General features: G+C 48.6%; 1 long non-coding RNA gene and 2 other non-coding genes across 3 annotated transcripts in view; 1 reads left to right on the top strand and 2 right to left on the bottom strand.

Moving 5' to 3' along the window:
• The window catches only part of LOC144142132 (uncharacterized), a 151,199-nt gene that overhangs the window by 53,503 nt on the left and 75,367 nt on the right, over window positions 1-22,329 (top strand). The gene's annotated exons all lie outside the window — the stretch shown is intronic.
• Trnaa-ggc (transfer RNA alanine (anticodon GGC)) lies at window positions 1,557-1,629 on the bottom strand. Its single transcript has one exon. It is a non-coding gene; the product is annotated as a tRNA-Ala (tRNA).
• Window positions 2,009-2,081, bottom strand: Trnan-auu (transfer RNA asparagine (anticodon AUU)). The gene has a single exon. It is a non-coding gene; the product is annotated as a tRNA-Asn (tRNA).

Below are 22,329 nucleotides of genomic sequence, written 5' to 3'. Positions count from 1 at the left end.
ATAAAGCAGATGACACGTGCAGAAAGGACGGCCGGTACCTCACACTGTCCCATTCGCCGAGCGATCATCTTTTCTGCTTGTTCTGCAGTTTTTTCTCTTTCAGATCTGGTTTTTTTTCGAAGGTGCACTTGTACTGACTGCCCAACTCGCTACATTACTTCTACTGCTACTCGATCCGGAGGGGAGTACTGATTTGATTTGATTGTGGGGTTTAACGCGCCGACCCAGCACAGGCGATGAGGCGCGCCGTAGTGGAGGGCTTCGAATTAATTTTGACCACCTGGGGATCTTTAACATGCGCCGAAGTTTTGTACACACGGGCGTTTTTGCTTTTCGCCTCCATCAGAAAAGCGGCCGCTTCGGCCGGGAATCGAACCCGCGACCTCGCGCTCAGCAGTGCCTTAGCCACTGAGCCACCGAGGCAGGTCAGAGGGGAGTACTGCTGTGGACGAATTAAAGAGCGCCTACCCAAAAAAGTTCTTCTCATGCTCCGCGCGTAAAATTTCCCTTTCATTTTGTAACAGCATAATCTGTTATAAGATTACGCAATGTAGCACACGGAATGATGGCCGGGGGTCTGGCGGTACGATGACATACTGATTGTAATGCACACATCCAGTATAGCTTTCGCAAAAGGAATTGCAGTGGTCAGAGCAATAATGCAGTGACTGAGCGTTAACTAAAGCTTACTTTTAACAAAAGTGTGGCTAACACATTCGATAGGGTGACAGCTAAGAAATTATTCAGGGTGACCAAATGATCTAATTCATTGGTAGTATTTATGTGCCTGTAGTAGGGTTTTTTCTGTTTTGTTACAAATATAAAAAAATGTGCGCCATTGGTATTAAGCGCTGATATTTCAACACGCCAGTACGCAGACCTAAATTTAAGGCTTCAAGGTAAGCGTTATAGGCGATTCCATAGCGACGATTGCGATTTCACCAAAAAATGAAAGGGCAGAATATATATCCCACCGTCATATCTCTTGGCGGTGGCTTTATGAATAGTCGCTAGGACAACATAAAGTCTGGACGAGAAAGTAGGTAGTAAATCGTCACCACTCCATCTGTTTTTCTAATATCTCGTGATTTTTTAAAGTTTGCTTTGCAATTGCGCCACTGCCCTTGGGAAACAGCAGCATTTTGAATTTTTGTTTGTGTTTTGACTTTACTGTCGCTTTAAACTACTAAATGTTTTTTTTTCTAATTTCAGTGACAATTCAAATCATCGAACCGGTTCGCGAACCGGTTCAAGCTCCCGAACCGGTTCGCGAACCGGTTCGGCACGTGATTTTGTCGAACCGGAACTGAACCGGAACGAAATTATTTCACCCGAACCCGAACCGTAACCGAACCGGTATTTTTTTCGGTTCGACACCCTGATATATATATATATATATATATATATAACGGGTCAGAATAGGAAATGAGGGGCTTGTTGAATAAGACAGAAAATAAGGGTTGGCCGTCAAGAAGCCTCGGAAAGCAAAGGGAAGGCAGTGGTGGTTCATTGAAACAGATGAAGAAGTGGGAAAAAATTAAGGTGGAGAAAAAATGCCCGCCAGGTGGGATCCGAACTCACGACCTCCAGAATGCCGGTCTGGTGCGATAACCACTACGCTACCGGCGGGGGGATTTTCCCCTCCATTTTCTGGTGTATTTATGTTAAGGTATTTTTGCTTCCTGTGCTTGGGGGTGGTACCCATCTCCACTCGGACTACGCGGGGTGAAGGGGACCTTGTTTTTAACCCCGGGGCCATGACTCGAGTGTCTACATGTCACTAGTGGTACACCAGCGTTGAACACTCCTAAGCTTCCTATGGCACAAAGACTGCCAGAACAGGGGCCCTCGCTTGGCATATAGCGAATCAGAATGGGAAATGAGGGGCTGGTTGAAAATAAGAAAGAAATAAGAGTTGACAGGCAAGAAAACCTCGGAAAGCAGGGGGGAGACTGTGGAAGGTCGTCGAAACAGATAAAGAATTTGGAAAGAAAGTGGAGGAAAAATGACCGCCATATGGGATTCGAGCCCACGACCTCCAGAATAATGGTCTGGTGCGATAACCACTACGCTACTGGCGGGGCGAGTTTGCCCTCCACTTTCTGAAGTATTTATGTTAAGATATGTTTGTTTCCTGTGCTTGGGGGTGGTTGCCAGCGCCACTCGGACTACCGGGGGTGAAAGGAACCTTCTTTTTAACCCCCGGGCCGTGACTCGAGTGTCCACGACATGTCGATACTGGTCGACCAGCGTTGAAACCTCTAAGGCTCCCTCTAAGAGGCCCTAAGGCTCCCTCTAAGGCTCTAAGAGGCCCTTGCTACCTGTGTTCCCATAAGTTGTGTTCTTGATTATGGTCATATATATATATATATATATATATATATATATATATATATATATATATATATATATATTTATATATATATATATATATATATATATATATATATATATGTCCCTTTCCTGCCCAACATGAAGATTTTAGAAAAAAATGGCCACAAGTAATTAAATTTTGTGTATTTACCCCTTCCCATTGATGCTTCGACAAGTTAAAATGGAAAGCCCAGAGTATTTCACACAGATAACAAACGCACACATATGTGTGGCCTGGGCTTCTATTTGTATGATCTTCGGGTAGTAAGAATACCTTAAAAATGGCATCAGGCGCATAAAAACTACATTTTAGGTATTATTTTTAAGTTTTATATTGTTTTTCAGGAATATTTATATTGTAAATAAGATTTTGTGAAAATAAATTAAAATGAAGTTTTAATTACCATAATTAATAATTACAAATAATACTATTATCTCAAGTAATTACGAAACGAGTTAAAGGTTAAGACGCAAGAAAAGATTACCAATCAACCAGAACAAAACCGCGATTACATGAGACACGAAGAAGGCAAGAACAAATTATTTATCTTTAGCGCTGCAGTGCACGAGCACGCCACCGCCACTGCCGCCGCCCAGCAAAATTTTCGTGACGACGAAAGCCCAGCCCACACATACGTGTGGGTGCAATTTTCAAGCGTGATGACGGTACGCACACGAAGAGGACGGGTGTGTTTTTTAGCCGATCGTGTTTTCCCAAGTCCTGAAAATCGCGTCTTATGCTTGGTATTCAGAAATTACGAGAATAGCAAGAATACCTGCTTTCGTCGTGAAGGCGGCTAGCGTGATTGCGACGGCTTGGGCGCGGTATTTAATGTGCCATTTCTCGCCCCCTAGTGGCGAAATGAGTGAACTACCGAAACCAATAAAGTCTCTGAAGCGTTCGCAGTGATTACCAGGGCTCTGAAACCGAAACCGAAACAGGTGCCACATAGTAAACGAATTCCTTGGCCCACACGTTTGTGTGGGCTGGGCCGTAAAGGGAGATATATTTATATCTATATATAATTATATATATATGTCTATATATATATATATATTCATTACATATATGTATATATATTGTGATCGTGTATTTGTGTCTTGGTTTATGAGAGACCCATGAACTGAATTGATTGCTTTTAGCTAGAATCTCTCACCTGCACATACCCATTATATTCGTCATTTGTGGACAATCATCATCATCGGGCCTCGTTCTACGAAGTCACCGTAGCTGCTCTTGTGGTATCACGCACTCAGCTTCTGAATGTAACGCAGATGAGATAAAGTGCTGCTTCTTTCAGCAAGGACATCCAGCGGACTACTCCAATTCTCCTACACGAGCTCAGGAAGTCGGTGTGCTCGAAGTTCTAATCAAACGTCGCTGTTCATGGGCGGAGGCCGCAGACTTTTTCATAGAGAGCGCGCTCACGGATAAGCGGGTGTTGCCTCTCGTCAGGTGGCTACTACGTACCCTTCTTTGCCTTCGCTTGTAGATGCAGCTATCGCAAAAGCCATCCCTGCAGTGGTTAACCGTATGTCAGGTATATTTTCAGAATGCTTTTAGCAAATGCAAGTGCAAGCATTCTTGCTGCAAGCATTTTAGGGCATGCTCGCTTTCATGCAGCAGCTCAAATCCAACTCTACTAACCCGTCGTTCAGTCTACCTCAGGCCATCACTGCTCCTGCTCACAGCTCCCCAGTAGCCCCACCAATGTCAGCTTCCTTGGTAAACCCCTCTGCAACAACACCTTGGCAAATAATACAACAGTGCTTGCACCAGTGGATTCTCAGAGCGCTGCATCTGTGCCTGCTGCTTTTGCTCCTCCTACCAGCCAAACCACACCGAACAGTCCATATCATAAAACGTGACCTTCGTGTACAGCTTCCCAGTCCGCTTGTCACCCACCTATTGATTGCTCCACAGTCCCGCTACCTCTAGATTCGTGTGACTAAACGTCGACTCACGACATGATTGTTACCCTTTCAATAAAGAGAGGCACGACCCCTCCACCCAGTCTCTCTGCGAAGTCAAAAAATAGGAACGCCCAGTTACGCAACACACCACACCAGAGGATATCCAAATCAAAGCGGTGACTGACGCTAACATATAACTAATCTCCTAAAACGCTACAATGAAATTGTCGCTCGATTCTACCCTCTTCTTCTGACCTTTACACTTTAACTGCTAAATGTTCCCCTGAAATTATCATTCTACAAGAAACTTGGGTGGACTCTGGCACATTTTTTACATTTCATAACTACAAAACTTTCCGACTGGACCGTCAAGGTCGCGGTGGGGGTTTAATAATAATAATATGTAATAATTTCTCCCGTAATGCCTTTAACACTTTTGACTTCTTGTCCTCTCAATGTGAGATTCTTGGTATTGATCTGCTTCTGCCGGGTTGCGAGCTTTTTTCATTGCTAAACGTGTATTTCCCCCACGGAGTTTTCGAAGTCAGACCTTTAAATTAGGTTATTGCGGTGTGCAAGGAAGCTGTGGTAGATACGGCGTACTGCAACTCGCATCATGTGTCTTGAGTATTTAGGACAGACACCTCAGGGAAACGTCAGTGGGAATGGGCAGGCGATAAGGACTTTACTGTCAAAATATGGGCAATGCCACTTTTATTAGTGGTCAGTCACGGCCTGTCCTTGACAGGACTTTTGCTACATCAGGGCTGGTATCCTAGTGGTCAACAGTTGATTGGAAGACTAACAGTGATAATATCCCTATTCTTTTCGAAATAATTTGCTCCACGAAAATACCTAGCCACAGAGTACACTCTTTTAATAATATAACTAAATTTTCCTTGGAGTTAGGCAATGCACTCTCTACTTTTCCACCTATGGAACAAACGTGCAGGGCTGAAAGCGTGCTCACAATTCTTAATGATTACTTACGTAAAGCAAAATTTAGTGTTGCATCTGTTCACACTAACTGGTGTAGTCATTGGTGGAATGAAGAATGGTACCACAGATTTCCGACGTAGAAAAGCCACTTGGAAGCAGTTTCTCCAGAGTCAGATTCCGACTAAGTGGGTTATTTTAAATTTTACCGCGAAACTTTTGAGCGAACTGTATTACGTGCGAAGGAATCCTTTAACATTGGTCCGTTTTCAGACCTATCAGAACCACATCGTAAAAAAGCATGATTCTCTGAATAACCTTCACTGGTTCGTACGCCGGAAGAAATCATGGACTTCGTAGAGGATATTGCTGGTGACCTGCAGTATCGATTTTCGACGAGGATTCTTCCTACAAGGCGTCGTACTGTAGGCTCACCTGATTTCGAAGAGGAAACTATGGGCAAACTGGGTAAAGTGATTTCTTGCCTCCCAGCGTCGGTGGCAGGCATGGATGGTATTACCACCGAAATCATCAAATACTTTTATAATAAAGCTACAGCAGATTTCCTAAATGTAGTTAACGTTTCAATTAGGAACGCATGGATACTACCTGAATGTCGTTTGGCAAAGATTTTGCCTTTCCCCAAGAAGCTGGAACTAGGTTATTCGGCTGATAACATTAGGCCGATAGATCCAACATCTACTTTAGTAAAAGTGATTGAGCGCGATTTGCTTCTGATTGAGAAACAAGTTTCTGATTGACAAGAACATTCTAAACAGCCGACAGATTTGTTTTAGAGAAGGATGCACCATTTGGTGGGCACATATAGACTTAGAAAGTCCCTTCCAGTGGGCACGACGGAATAAGCAGGTTGCATTATTGGTTGCTCTGGATATCTCGAAAGCTTACGACAGCGTCGAATATGCATCCTCCTAGATCTCCTGGCTTATTAATCGTTCCTGGAGTACATCACTGCGCGGATAGCGGCGTTTTTAGAAAACAGAGTTCTTTTGTTACCAACATGGCTACGCCTCTTCTCTTTATAAGAACGCGCGGAGAGCAACAGGTGTCTGTCATCTCCCCAGGGCTTTTAATGTGCTCTTGAGCTCCATACCTAGTCAACCTGATGTACGAACATACGTTTATGCAGTAGACTTTGCCTTTTTCTCTTTATCGCAGGATATTCATTCCCTGTTTCAGTATCTTCAGTCGTATCTGAATGCTCTGGAATCGTGGCTGGACACTCTGAAATTTTCGTTAAATATAAATCAGGGTGCCATTCTCTTATTCCCCATTATGGACCCAAAATCGATTTTGTTAACCTATCATCAACAATCCATTCGGCAGGTTGATTCACTAAAATACCTTGGAATCATATATTACAGTAAATTGAATTGCCGCCTCCACTTTGAGCACATTGCAGAGAAAGGCTCCAGCGCTGTCGCTCTTTTGAGGGGTGTCAGTCACACGCGACCAGGTCTGAGAGCAGATACACTCTTAATGATTCACCGCATGTGTGTTCGCCCAGTCTTAGAATTTCGGTGCGTTTTGTTCTATGGCTCTACAACCTATAAGCTCTCGCCTTTGGTGAAGCTTGAACGTCAAGCATTTCCTGCTGCTTAGGCCTGCCCGCTTACGTCCCTGCGCTGTCCCAGCGCTGAACTCCAGGTTGAAATACGTCACAGTCAATGCATTCGCAAAGTTCTTTGAGTCCCCGCTGGCCAAAACACAGGCTCTTTCCTCCAGCATGCAATGTCATTTATCGGTTCATATTGATCTCGTCTCCGGCGCCAATTCGTTGCTTACTCCATTGCTTACTCCATTTGCCAATTCGTTGCTTACTCCATTAAGCACCACCCTCTTTCAGTTCTCGCCTTCCAGTTACCATCGACAGTATTAAAATTTTCTTTGACAATATTTTCCCCCCAAACATTAGGTTTCTCCCGCCTAACATAATCAATAACATTCTCATGGCTCACAAGTCCGAATACCCATCCCACGTCGTCATTGCAACTGACGCTTCGAAAAACGACGAAAAGGTTGGGGTGGGTATTTTCTCTCCCGAATTGAAGTGGTCCTTTTCATTGCGATTACCAGATATCCCCATTTTTTATGCGGAAGTTCTTGCTCTTCTCCTTGCAATCCTGAAACTTCATTCGGTGAATTCTTTCATGAATTTGCTCACCGACGCCTCCGGATGCATGGTTCTCTCTTCAAAAATTTTACATCCTATTCTCAAAACGTTTTATTCCTGCGTCCCGAATCACCTACGGGAGATCCGGCTGGTTTGGCTGTCCGGTCATTTTGGGTTAACCGTCAATGAAACCGCTGACATATTAGCTAAAATAGCTCTGGCTTTACCTATCGTCGAGGTTCTCCCCCCGTTTTCTTGCGTCTTGTTGGCACGTTATCACCAATACCTGTTCAATCAAGCTGCCTCCGATCATGGTCTGAAGACTTTTCCTGAACGGGAACACCTCAGGTACAGCTGGAAGAGAAGTTTATGCCAAACTCGCTTGCGCAAAGTATTGCTGAATTCTTTTCGTTGTTGTGTGCTGCCACCTAATCGGTATTTTTATAGGGCAAATCTGGTAACGTCCTCCTTGTGCCCCCTTTTGCCAAAAAATTGAATCCAAACAGCATTTCTTTCTTTTTTGCCACCGATTTTTTAACCACCGGAGAAAGCTGCTGGAGACTCCCATGCTACGTCATGGACTGCCTTTGACTGCACCGTTGCTTTTGTCGTTTGGGGGGACTAGGCTGGGTCGATGCCATAAAGACGTGTGCCACGCCATCCACTACTTCATTTCGGAGAAAGCTCGTCTGCAGTGTTAAAGTCATTCCGATTAGGCTGACTTTTACTATATGTTTTCTGCTCTTCTCTGTGTTATTTTCTTTTTTCTCGCGTTTTTTCTCTCTCAGCCATTAACCTAGACCAAATTCTTTCCTCTGCTCTATTATTTTGCCTCACATAATTGATTGTAACATAACTATTCTTGGCCAATCTCCCCCAAGTGGGCATGCGCCATTTTTCGGGCCACCACAACCACCGGGTTCCCTGCAAGCTGAGTAAAGAGGCGTGCCTTGTAATTACCGTTTCCCTGCCCCAGTCTGCTTCCGTTGTCCAAGTGGTGGAGGTTGCGTTGGACCCCCACCTCCAACTGACCAGGCCGCCCACCTGGACCTTTGTTCCGGACGCTTTGTGCCTCCCCCAACCCGCCCGATTGAGGTTGAAGGAGCACAGAATGCCGCCACTTTTGCCCTGGCATGGATGGTGAGCTGCCGCCATCGCGAACCTCTCTTCATCACTGGTCTTCATGGTGAAGACGTCTAAGGGTGGCTTGAGCAGTACAACCACGTCAGCCAATTTAATCGGTGGAACTACGCCTTTGAGCTAGCGACCGTCGGATTCTACTTGACAGCGTTCTGCTCGCTGGTTTCCCCTTTTCTGAACATTATGAACCAACTAGCCCAGCAATTCACTCTCTTGATCTACTTGACAGACGGGCCAAGACGGGCTACCAACATAACGGAAGCGGCATATCTTGCTGGACCGACTTCACTGAGGAGCTGCGTCGGATTTCCGGCCCGCCATCTGCTCGCTCAGATGGAGCAAGTCAGCAATTTGGAGCCCGCTCTCAGCGCTCTGATGAGACGTTCGTATCGTACATTGAGGACGTACTTGCCCTCTGCAATGCTCTTGCGGCAAGCTCATGTATTTGCTCATATTCGTGCAGACCCACACTTGTGTGTTTTAATACGCAGAATTATCCGTGAGGAGGTCCACTTACAGGGTTCGCCCTGTGCTCATGGAGACCGCTGCTACCAGCCTGCGACTAACTTGCGTAAGATTATCAAGCAGGAATTAGCATAGATGACGGGAAATTCACGCAAATAAGCCCCCAGTTATGTTCGACATGCCTTCATTCGCGGAAGCAGCTTCCCGAGCGCACATCTGGAAAGTCAAAATTTGTGTGTCTCCGTCAGTGTTCCCGTGTTCGGTAAAGTCGCAGCCATCTCGTCACTGCATCCGACTCAGACTGCCTACAGAAACTGGCGGCCGTGTCTAAATCTTCGGCCTAATGACCGTCCAGTGTTTTTCTACGTTAGTATCCAAGGCCACATCTCACGCTTCTGTCGACGGCGCCAGCGAGATGAGCCCCGAGGCTACGCTTCGTATGAACGGGACAATCCCTATAACTACAGTCCAGGGAACCGGCGTAACCACCTCGACAGCACTCTCCGTTTGCTCGGGATTCGGGCGACCCTTCTCACGGTTACCGTGTTCAGACGAGACGCCTTTTGCCCACGCCACCCCGACGTTTTGTGTCACCTCTTCGCCCCGTTTTGCATTACCCGAGCACCCATCAGTGGAACTAATCACAACTCCTCCAGAGCGCCCATAAATATTTTGCCAGTAATAGTGGAAGGAGTGTCTGTGCAATCTTTATATACACCGAAGCTAGTTTTCTCTTATGCATTTGGAGTTGTGTTCACAAACAAAACCTCTTACCCTAGCCCGGCATTATAAAGCGCCAATGAATATCTTATTAATTCTGTTGAAACTTGTGCAGCAAGGGTTTTCGTCGGGGAGGATTGACACCATATCGAATTTGAGGTGCTGCCAGAGCGTGCCCACAAACTAACTTTCGGTTGGCTTTTTCTTTCATAAGCTTCCGCCATCTGTTATCAAAAAGCTAGTCACATTGCGAACGCCGAGCCTACTTCTGCTCCAAGTTTCCGACATCAGTTCTTGACTGTGCATGTAGACCACGTTCTGGCAACCGGTAGTGAAGAGGTCGTGATGGTTTCCTCGATTAGTATTTCTGACGGGGATTTGGTGGCCTCGCCGTCAACACGGTTGTTTCCTTGAGGGATTGCAATTTCGACGTGCCTTCTCCGCTTTTCACGAGGACTTGCGGCTCTTGCGGCCACCAGCACCACGGGTAAGCCCATTTTATTACCAAAGGGCACGACCATCACTTCAGTGGTGGATGTCGCGCTAGCGTCTGTCGTCTCTAGCCCCATTACGTCTTCAGGCATATGCGGTCTCACTACTTCGGAGAGTCTTTCTGCTCTTACCACTACCATTAGCCCCGACGTGATGACCACACAGACGCAAAAGTTGCTTCAGGTATTGAAGAAGAACATTGCATCTGTTGACATGAATTCCTCCATGCCTAAGCGAACGTCTGTGGCCGCGCACCGGATTCACACTGATGGCTCCGCGGTTGTACGCCGTCACCCTACCGCGTGTCCTCGCATGAGCGCAAGATTACAGGAGACCACGTCACGGACATTTTCAAGTCGATGATATCCGTCCATCATCGAGTCCGTGGTCATCGCCAGTCGTGGTAGTAGAGAAAAATGCGGCTCAGTTTGCTTTTGTGTTGAATACCGTGCCATTAATAGGATAAATCGGAAAGATTGATGCCACGGATCAATGACGCTCTGAACCCCCTTAAAAGAGTGGAGTTCTTCTCCAGCCTTGATTTAGACTCCGGTTATTGGTAAATTCTGATGCACGGAGATGATAAAAAAAGAAGGCCTTCGTTACTCCAGATGGGCTTTACGAGTTAAATGTTATGCTTTTCGGGCTATGTAATGCGCCTGCGACATTTGAACGCATGACTGATAGCGTGCTCCAGGGCCTCAAATGAAAAACTTGCCGTTGTTATCACGACGACATTTTAATATTTTTAACCTCCTCAGACCCGAGAATAATAGCACGAAAAAATAACTTTGACCAATTTCTTATACTTACTTTTGTGTTGCATAGAACCCACAAAAAAATTATTTTGAATGTGCGCAGAGCCTAACAACAAGTAATTGCTTGTCTCCCTGCAGGGACACTGGGTCTATCCGTAGGCATGGCTAGAAATAAGTATGCATTTTTGCGTATTTGGAAAGGGCCGCAAATAACTATTTCGAGGATGAGCTTTAGAGAAAGAGAGATTAAATTGATTTTATTAGTTCTGGTGACACATTTAGAGCACAACAATAGCACTTTTGGGGTGTTCTTAACCCCACACACTAGTGAGTCAAGCTATCAGCGCAATTTCTTTGCGACCGAACTCACGAATGGAATTCATAGAAGCAGTTTCTGCCAACTTCTATGCAAAGGTACACGTCGCACCGAGCACATCTGTGACGTGTCTTCATGCTGCATCCAGCGTTCCGGCACCTTGCTCCATTTGGCAGGTCGTCCTTCATTGGCAAATGAAGTGCGTCTGTTTTGCGGAAATTTTCTGATGGCAGAGCTTTTGGCCTCTTCCTTGGCGGGATGTCTACGTCATCTTCGTCGTCTTGACGAGTTGCGATCACCTTCTGCCATATCAATGCTTCTGCCACGGAAAGCTTGAAATCAAGGTAGTCCAGAATGCTTTTTCTTTGGACGCCCTCTGCCTTCTTGTCTGCTCTGTACTGAAGCCAGCTGTTTACGCAAGCCAGATCAGACATGTGAAGAATTGTACGCAGTATCCACCTGTTTGTGCGGCTCCTTTGAGCATACAGGGAGAGCATTCTGTCAGCTAAGTCAACACCACCCATATTTGCATTGTAGTTTCTGATAACGGATGGGCGCGGGACATCCAGAAACGTCTAGTCTTTCTTGCACCATCTTTTGCACTTATCTTCAGGCTCCACTCCAAAGGCAGCCGACAGCATCACAATGGGATTTTTGTCGACCCATTTTGTGCAAGCAAGCGTGCTGTCTTGTCGCAGTCGCTGCTCCGAAGTGCCCCGAGGTTTCTTCAACAAATCCTTGTATTTTGTGAAATGGGCCTCTTTTGGCATTCTGTTCTTCATCAGAGTGCCGGTGCCAAAAATGCCCTTCTTCATGAGCTCATCCATCAAACCGACCTAAGAAAACCAACGGTCACAGTAAAGCGTTAAGCACGCAGGCACTGTCTCAACGAGCTTCAAGACTGAGTTGCCCGATACGCAAGGCCAAAGTCTGGAAACGTCTCTCTGCCTTTGTAAATTGCAAAATTATAAATCAACCCGTCCTTTCCTGCGAGAACAAAGTTTTTCAGGCCCATAGGATTTGGTTTGTTAGGGATATACTGCTTCATAGGACAGCGTCCTGAAAATGGGATGACTTGTTCATCCACACAGAAGCAGTTAGGCCTTTCCAAGCCCAAGCAGCCCTTTCGCACCATCTCAACGAAAGGCGCAACCTTCCAAAGTCTCTCGCTCTTCTTGTCGTCATCACTGACGTCATCGTCAAGTTGGCAGCACAGGTTAGATCGCAGTAAGAAAAAACGATCCAGTGGCATGGTGTCCACTACTGAGTTAACAGCCAGGCCCTTCTTCCAAAAAAATTGTATTCTTGGATAGCCAATAACTCCCATCAGCATGGAACAACCCAGAAACTGTTTAACTTCCTGACCAGTGATTTTAGATATGATTCCACGCTCTCTCAGAATTCTCTGGTTAGTTTTCTCGGCCATTTTTTCGAGCATGTTGTCATCTACGTACTGCTTGTAGTAGTCGGCAGGCGAGAACTCCAATCTAGTTTCCGAAAAAACACACCCCGTCTCGAGAACAGGCACATTGTTTGCTGGTGAAGAATTTGCTGCCTTCCACAGAGGACGCCTTTGCGAAATGCTTGCGCCGCTGGAGCCGTCGTCGTCACTCTCAGCAGATGAACCAGCATACTCCTCAGTGTCGGAATCATACGCGGCATTCTCGTCGTCGACGTCGTCTTCATTCTCGGAGTCCGAAATATCGGAAGTTTCCCGGTCGCAAATTGATTGCAATACTTCGTCTGCCTTCTTGGTGGAAAAGCCTGAAATTACAAAGCAAAGGGAAGTTAGACTTAAATCCCCACTGGTAAACCTTCATAAAAAAAGAATGTGCTAGTCGGCCATCTGACTTCAAAATAAACACTCACATGAACCCAATGTCCCTGTGCGAGGACACTAAATTTAATTAGCTTCGAAGGTCCCAATAAAGTCAATGTTTTTCTCGAAACTGTGTCAATGTGTTCTCCAGGCATTAAACCTTTACACTCCGTTGCAATTTGTTTAAATTAAAAGCGTTATGAACAACGATAAAGCGACTTACCTCGCCGTCTCGCATAAAAAGTGCTGGCGCTGATTGCCGCCACGTTTTCTCCCAGCGGGAAAGAGAAATTTCGCCGAGCTCAAGGTAGATGGCGCCACAGACCTTGTCCTCCTAGAGGGACATTGGTTTTCTCCGCTGCAACAGCCGTTGTAGTTTTCGTCGCCTGTGAACCGATGTCCCTGTGGGGGGACAAAAGGTCTGAGGAGGTTAACCACGTTTGAGCAACATTTCCAATGTCTCAAAGAGGTTCTGACGTGTCTCTCAAATGCCGGACTCCAGAATAATACAAAAAAGTGCACCTTTGCCAGCAAATCGATAAAGGTGTTAGGACACATTGTGAGCAAAACCGTAATACAGCCAGACCCTGAGAAGATTTCGGCCGTTTTAAATTTTCCGCGCGCAATACAGCAGAAAGACCTTTGCAGTTTCCTCGGAGTGGCACAGTACTTCCGCCATTTTTTACAGAGTTTTGCAAGAGTTGCTTCTCCTCTAAAGAACCTCTTGCGTTCTCGTCTTGGAGTGACGATTGCGAACGGGCTTTACAAGCGCTGAAAAACGCCCTCACGTTGAGCCTGCGGCTTTGCCACTTCGATGAAGCTGCACCAACAGTTCTACACACTCACACCAGTGCTCTAGGCATCGGTGCAGTCTTGTTGCAACTCGCGTGCAAAAAGGAGCGAGTGGTCGCCTATGCCAACCGCACACTGACATCGGCAGAACAAAACTATGCAACCACGGAGCAGGAATACCTTGCGGTTGAGTGGACCATCGAAACGTTCCGCCCTAACTTGTACGGTCTACATTTCATTGTCGTAACTGACCATCACGCATTGTACTGGTTATCGACATTGAAGAACCTGTCCGGCAGCCTCAGCCGTAGGGTTCTTCATCTACAACAGTTAAATTTTCCCATCACGTGCAATCCCGGCAGAAATCATTTGGATGCAGATGCCTACTAAGGCTGTCCCTTATCACAATCGCCCCTCTGCGTCTCACCGGCAAGCAGGCCTGTTTGACCCATTGCGCCCAAAGGTTACTCCACGGTTGATGAAATTAGTCTCCCTGCCATCCAGCACGACAATACTTTTTGTCCAACAATAATTGGCCGGATAGAGGGCTCCGCGTGAACTCCCAACCGCCAGTTATGTTGCCAACTCCAGAACTTCCGGCTTGAAAACATCGTTGTGCACCGTTACAGCCACCACCCTACAGGACAGGTGGATCCCTTTGCTACCGCGGGAGCTACGCCCAGCTGTTTTAGTGGCATTTCCCGATAATCGGACAGCAGGCCATCTCCGGTTTTACAAAACCCACGGCCGCATTCGTTGTGGCTTCTTTGGGTCTTGCATGTCGACAAGTGTCGCGAAGTATATTTCTTCATGCAATGCCCGCACCGAAAATGCGCTACGACTCCGCCAGCCGGCTTGCTACAACCGGGATTTTGTCCTTCGGCGCCCTTCGAAATTTTGGGCTTTGACCTGTAGGGCCTACTTCCCAACACACCAAACGGCTATCGCTGGAGTTTGATGGCTGTCCACAATCTAACCAGGTACGCCGGGAGAGCCCCTGTACATTGTGGCTGCGCCCAGGAAATTCACGGATTTTCATCTGCAAACTTGCCAAACGGAACACCCCGTGTCCTTTTAGGTGACCGCGGCAAGGTCTTGTCCCGGATTTTGTCAGAACTACTTCAAGAGGCAAATACGGTTCGTAAAACAACCAGCAGGTATTATCCTCAGAAGAACGGCCCCACTGAACGCTTTCACCAGACTCTCTCCGACATGCTTTCTTTGTATATCAAACCAGACCACACCACCTTGAGCCACATTCTTTCGTTTGTAACATTTGCGTAACATACAGAAATTGAGCGCACCACTAGCAACTCCCCATTTTTCCTGGTTTTGGGCCGTTCCCCTTCCTTTTTTATTGATACCGCTTTCTTATCTGCACGGGTCTCTCCTATTACCCCGTTTTCTGACCACTACATCTCCCAGATTAACTACTGTCGACACACAGCCCACCTCCACACTGAAGCAATGCAGCAAGAGCGAAAAGCCCATTATGATGCCGAGCACCGCAACATCAATTTTAATCCTGTCGAAGAAGTGCTTTTGTGGACTTCGACATGATCGCAGGGCTTGTGCGAGAAGATGCTGAGCCGCTATATTGGCCCATACACCGCCATTGAGCAAACTGCACCCGTAAACTATATAGTGTCTCCTCCCGTTGCCTTCAACGATCGTCGCAGACGTGGAACTGAAGTCGTGCATGTTTCTCGCGTGAAGTGTTTTACACAGCATGCCCCTTAACAAGCGTCCAGGCGGCCGCTTCACAGCGAGGGCGGGAAAGTGTGAGCGTTTATTGGTGTATTGGTTCATAAGAGGACTCATGGACTGATTTAATTGCTGTTCGCTAGTCAGACAATCCCTCACCTGTACATACTCTATATGATCACCATTTTTTGACAATCATCATATTCGGGCCTCGTTCTGCAGAGTCACCAGGTTCCCTGCGAGCTGAGTAAAGAGGCGTGCCTTGTAATTGCCGTCCCCTTGCTCCAGTCTGCTTCCGTCTTACAATAAATATATACATTGCAAAGTGGCGGCAGAATATACGTGATGCACCATTAGGAAGGCGAACATTTTATTTAAGGTATTTACATGGTGGCGTTCAGGCAGCCGGCGCAGGGTCCGACAGCACTGGCTTCGTCGTCGTCGCTTAAGTTTTGTGATGCGGCTGTTGACAATTGGACACCCATGTGTCCCTTGACATCACCCCCTGGTCGAGGGCGACTGTCGAAGCTGCGTCGCGATTAGTATGGTGACGCAGATGAGTAATGCTGAAAAATACAGGAGAAAGAACCGCTTGCCGCCATGGATAAAGTTGATGGGTTTGGTGAACATCGAACCATAGCAGCGATCTCCCAAAGATAACGACGAACCGGTGAAGGCTGCAACCACGTCTGACCACACGGCTGGGGACACATCGTTGTGGTTTGGTCACATGTGTTCGGATCTTGGCAGCTCTGAGTCAGATAGTCACAGAATGGAAACACGGTGCGGGGACGTCGTCGAGTACAGGTAGCGGTTGGTCTTGGGCGGCCAGACACGATTCACGCACCCTCGATGATTTCGCCGATGACGATGACAATGAAGACGATGCCCCCATGCGCTTTTCTGAATGGAATGTTTATGCTATAGAAAACGCCCATTGGCCCATCTTCCAGTTTCTTTCACGTATAGTTTGCCACATCAAAGAGGTATTCGATAAATCACTCCAACACAACATTCAACGTAGGAATTGGTGCTCGTTTTTTCGTACCGTTTTCGCACAAGCCAGCTTCTTCCTCAATGGATATATAGCGCAATGAAAGGACGAAGGACAGAAAGAACGCGCAAGGACACAGTGTTAACTTGGAACTACTGGTTTATTGAAGCAAGCACTTATGTTAACAACAGAGGACGCAAAAAAGGCAACCTACGCTACACAAACCAAAAACAACAAAAAAGACTTTGAAATACCTGTAGAAAATAAAGGTGGAATGTGTGGTTTACAGAAGCGAAGGCTGGGGGCGTGGCACGATCAGAAGAAGAAGATCGGCCGCGCTCGCTTGCTCGAGCTTGAGTGTTCCGTGACCACCATGATAACCAGACGTCTGGGTCCTGCTTTCCTCGCTTGATCCTCCATACGCTTGTGCCGAAAACTCGCCCAGGCTCGCGGTTCCTTCCTTCATGTAGCACGAACGCCGAGTTCGTGGGTCTCTGCGTGCCGCCGTCACGAAGGCGATCGCCGCGCTTGACGCTCTCCTCGAGGACCCCGCTGCCCCCGAGACTCGAATTGAGGGCTACGTCACCCTACTTACTTAGAAGCAGACAGAGCTGCGCGCCCTGGACGCCAAGTTCCAGGCTCAACTCTCGGACAAGGCCTTTCAGGCGGACTACGCCACAGCATCGGACTACGAGCACAGCATTTGCGAAATTCGGGCCCGCGTGCACACCGCCCGATCCTCGCCTTCTGGGGTCTCCGGTCCCTCGAGCTCCGCTGCGGGTGTACATACGCAAAATCGAAGGGTGAGCGAATCCATGGCTCCTCCCGCCATGCCTATTCCCCGCGTAGCCCTCCCCAAGCTGCAGATTGCACCATTCTGTGGGGACCGTCGCGATTGGCAAGGATTCTAGGAACAATTTAACGACACCATTCATGCAAACCAACACTTCACAAAAATCGATTACACTTGACAAAAATCGACAAAAACCTTAACTCGTACATTACCGGCCCCGATAAGACCGCTATTGAGGGCATCAGCCTTGCTGAGGATGGATACGACGCTGCGGTCAAGATCCTTAAGCACCGTTTTGGCCGCAGAGACCTAATGATGGCGGATCATGTCGATGCGCTCCTCGCCATAACTCCGGTCAAAACCTTTGCGGACGTCGCGGGCCTGCTGCGATTGCATGACGACATCGGCGTTCGGTTAAACGCTTTGGAGGCCCTAGGCATCGCTCCCGACCGGTACACCGTCGTAATCCGCCGGGTCCTGCTGAAGGCGTTGCCGCATGACATCGCTCTTCTTTACTCACAACGGATGAATGATTCATCCGGGAATGAGGTTACCGGTGATGCCACGCAAGTTCAGGAGATCTTGGATTTTCTCCGTATTCTGGTGGAAATTCAGGAAGAAGGGCACATGGATAGCACCGGCCCTCAGGTTCGACGCCCTCCAGCACCCCGGCCGACACCGCATGAGGCGTTTTCTCCACCGTCAGCCGCAGCGCTAAATGCGAAGTCATCGCTGCCACCTCGTCGTGACTGTTGCCCCCTTTTTGACTGGCGAGGCCATTGGATCACGCGAAGCACCGCGAATGTGCCACCAGAGGAGAAGCGACAGCGACAGCAAGCCGGAAGACATTGCTTCCGGTGCGGCAAGCAGAATCACGTTGCACGTGCTTGCCAGACTGTTAGAACGTTTCCCTGCAGCCGCTGTTCACGCTGGCATCTAACGTCACTGTGCGACGTGCCTCAGCCAGGTTCCGCGCACGCTGCAAGGTCTGCCAACTCGGCTGGTCAAGGGGGCCCGCCCACAGTGCCAAAACCGTCCCACGCGGCATCTTCAGTGTTTATGCGTCAACTATACTCACACGGCCCATTGGAGATTACGTGCAGACTTGCCGCGCATGGGCGACGGGTCCCAATAATGAGCTTCTGGCGAGGGTTCTGCTAGACACGGGCTGCCAGCGGACTTTCCTTCGGCGGGACGTTTTCCACGCTCTGGGCTGCTCCGTTGAAGGCGTTGAGGACCTCAAGCTGGTCACATTCGGCAAGAGCCACCATGCAGCAGCTGAGAAGTAGCCTCGCGCGTCAGTCACGGTGGCCAGCAGAACAACGGCAAGCAGGTGGCCATCGACGCATTGGAGGTCCCAAGTATCTGCGTCGTTACGATGACACCGATGACATGCTCGGTGATGACATCGATCGATGAGAGTGTCACCGATGAGCGTGTCACCGGTCTGAGCGTGTCACCGATGATACGCTGAGACTAATGCACGACCATGGAGTTTTCGCTGCTGACACTTCGCCCGCTTCGGCTTACATACACGACCACATCAGCATCCTAATTGTGTAAGATTTTTATGGGCAAGTTACCTCGGGGAACATGTTACGGCTTACTCCGCATCTGACCACCGTCGAAACACTGTTCGAAGGTACTCTCCAGTGTGCACACTCCGAAGAATCTGGCTGTACTTCGGGATTATCTAGTGCTGTATTCCTGGCCTGATGGAGCCTTCACTGGGTGCGCAGCAACAGATAACGAGTAATCGTCTCTGTGGCGACTATATGCTATCGGGATCAAAGAACGACATGATGCGTCAGTACTAGACCGCGTGGCCGTAGAGCAATTCGAGAGTGACGTGAGGAAGAATGGCGCGCGGTGTGAGGCTCCACTCATAATCCAGGAGCCAGGGCTGGACGCCAGTGCTGACAACTATAAACTCGCAGAACAGCGTTTGCGTGTGCAGATGCAGCGCTTTCGTGGTCAGCCTGAGCAGCTGTAGCTGTACGACAACGCAATCCGTACGTATTTCAACGACGGCCACGCCGAACGAGTTCCCGAGCATGACGGCGACCAATGATCGACAACCAGGTACTACATGCCGCATCATGGTGTGGTTCGTCGGGACGCCGTTACAAACAAACTGAGGGTGGTTTACCAATGTATCATCACATGTTTCGGGGCAAACTTCGCTGAACAGCATCCTCTGTAATAGGCCAAAGTTGCATGCGGACCTGCTAAGGCTCATTCTTCAATTCAGGAGCTATCCCGTGTTCAGGGTCGCAGATATAAAAATGGCCTACCTCCAGATGATTGTTCGGGAACAGGTCAGGGGCGCGCTACGTTTTTTGTGGGTCGAGCGTCTTCCTACACCGAAGGTGCTCTTTCCTCCAGTAGTGAAGTGGCGAATGACACGGGTTCTTTTTGGTGCGAGGTCGAGTTCCTTTTTGCTCGCCGCCACTTTACACCATCATTGTCGAGTCTCACAAAAGTTTTCGGACACTGTCGCCATCTTGCGAGAGTCTTTTTGTGTCGACGACCTCATCATTAGCATGGACAACGTCGACCAAGCTCATCAGCTATATTCGGAAGCAAGGGCTGTAAGGGCCGAACTTGGGATGGAGCTCCGAAAACGGGCTTCCAACATCTCGTCCCTGCTGGACTTGTTCATAAGAGATAAGCTCGCTTTTGAGGAGAAAGGTGGCGACGCCATCACAATGAAAGTTCTCGGGGTGAGCTGGAACGGCATTGACGAGACGCTGCTCATCAGCACAGGAAACGTGGCTGCGTTTATCAACACCAAGCCCACCACCAAGCGATTCCTGCTACAAAGATTTTCAAGAATGTGCCATCCGCTAGGCTTCTTGGCACCATTCGCGGTCCGGGGAAAGGTTATATTTCAAGATTTATGGAAGCTGCGGCACCCATGGGACAGTGCTCTACGACGTGATTAACTCACCGCCGCGAACGCATGGTGCTCCGAACTGACCGAGCTGCAACACCTTTGTTTGCCACGAAACGTATAAGACCACCAAGGTTACCCGGAGGAGTCCATCGAAATCCACTTCTTCGCGGACGCTATCGCGCGAGCATATGGCACAGGCGTCCATGTCTTCCAACGCTCCGCACATGGTGACCCATTTGAGGCAAATCTGCTGATCAGCTACGATCGGTTGGCCCCTATTAAGGCGACGACGTTGCTTCGCCTCGAGCTCTTGGCCTGCCTCTTCGCAGCGCGCCTTCACAAGTACCTAATTCGAGTTCCTAGCCTATAAGCTACACGTGCGTTCTTCTGGTCGGACGCGCAGATTGCTCTGCACTGGATATGCGGGGAACCTAGCCTGTGGCCACCCTTCGTCCAGAATCGCGTCGAAGAGATCCAGCGCCCTGGTTAAGGGATGCAGATAGAGGCATTGCAGCAGCAAGGACAATCCTGCCGACCTCATTACACGCCGAATAAGGGCAACAGTCCTCATAACCTCAGAGCTTTGGTGGCATGAACCATCATGGATCGCCCACCCAGAAAGCCTGTGGCATTGAACCAGCCCCAGGAAGTCGCTGACTTCATCGACCCGTCACCAGCCTTGGCGTCATCTTGCCCGGACAGGTCTTCACCACCGGAACCACTTTGCGACATTTCAGATTACAGCCGCTACTCACGGCTACTTAGAGTTATGGCCTGCGTTCGACGCTTCGTAAATAACGCTTCACCGCAACGGCCGTCGATGACGGGACACTGGTTGCTAACGAAGTCCAAGAAGCTGAACTATACTGGATTCTCCAGGTACAGCAGGAAGCATTTTCCCAAGACCGAGAAGCTCTATCCAACAGCCAGCTTGGTGTAGGGGCTTCCCGACTGCTTTGTCTACATCCCTTTTTGGACTCCCCTGGCGTTATCCGCTTGGGGGGACGACTACACTTCTTACAATCTTCTTTCAAAGGGCGAGATCCGATCATTCTGCGAGGAATTATTGCTTTAACCTGGCTGCTTATTCTGACAACCCAAGAGCGCCTGTTGCACGCTGGAACAAAGCCACGCTCACGGAGATCCGCCAGGGCTATTGGATCCTTCGAGCACGCCAGACTGTGAGGAAAGCCGTCCACCAGTGGTTGTCGTGCCGAAGGCGCAGGCTGACACCGGAAACAGCACCGACGCCACCATTACAACGTGATGACATAACGGAAACGAGCCAGTTCTCTATTGTGGGCTTCGACTTCTGCGGTTCTCTGTACTTCCGTACCAACGACCCTTCCAAAGTCAAAGCATACGTCGCCGTATTCTCGTGCGGCGTCACGCGGGCTCTGCACCTGGAATTGACGACGAGGATGACAGCATCAAGTTTCTTGCTCTCGTTCAGGTGCTTCATCGCTCACCGCCGAATACCTGCCACGGTATACATGCTAACGCCCTTGCTTTTAAACACTGTGCGAATTCTTTCCACTCCCTCACCAACGCCACACTCCAAGATTTCTGCAGCGGACAGCGCATTGTGTGGCAATTTAGCGTAGAGAAAGACACCCTGGTGGGGCGGTTGGTGGGAACAAGTGATTCGGAACACAAAAGAGACGCTGAGACGTACCCTTGGACGCAACTCCATGACCGCTGAGGAAGTGGCCACCACGTTGTCTGAAGTGGAGGCAGTTATCACCTGCCGGCCCTTGACGTACCTGACCACGGATGCCGACGGATCTCATCCCATTACACCGGCTCACTTCTAGCTCGGCAAGCCGATCACGTGCCTCTCCCGTAACGTCGGGCTATTCGAGCGATCGACGACAAGCTCCGAGTTGACACGCCGTTCGAGGAACCGACAGAACGTCACAGAGCACCTATGGCAAAGATGGCAGAATGAATACCTGCTTCTTCTGCGGTCCGCTAACGAAGCGCTCTCACATCCGTTACACCAACTCGCAGTCGGAGACGTGGATGTAGTACACGATGAAGGATACGCCCCAACACTTTGGAGACTCGGCCGTGTGGCCAAGTT

Source organism: Haemaphysalis longicornis, unplaced genomic scaffold, assembly GCF_048455015.1.
Source record: "Haemaphysalis longicornis isolate Haplotype H1 unplaced genomic scaffold, Haemaphysalis longicornis Haplotype H1 scaffold_6, whole genome shotgun sequence".
NCBI classification, from domain to species: Eukaryota; Metazoa; Arthropoda; class Arachnida; order Ixodida; family Ixodidae; genus Haemaphysalis; species Haemaphysalis longicornis.
This window is presented reverse-complemented; position numbering and strand designations above follow the sequence as displayed.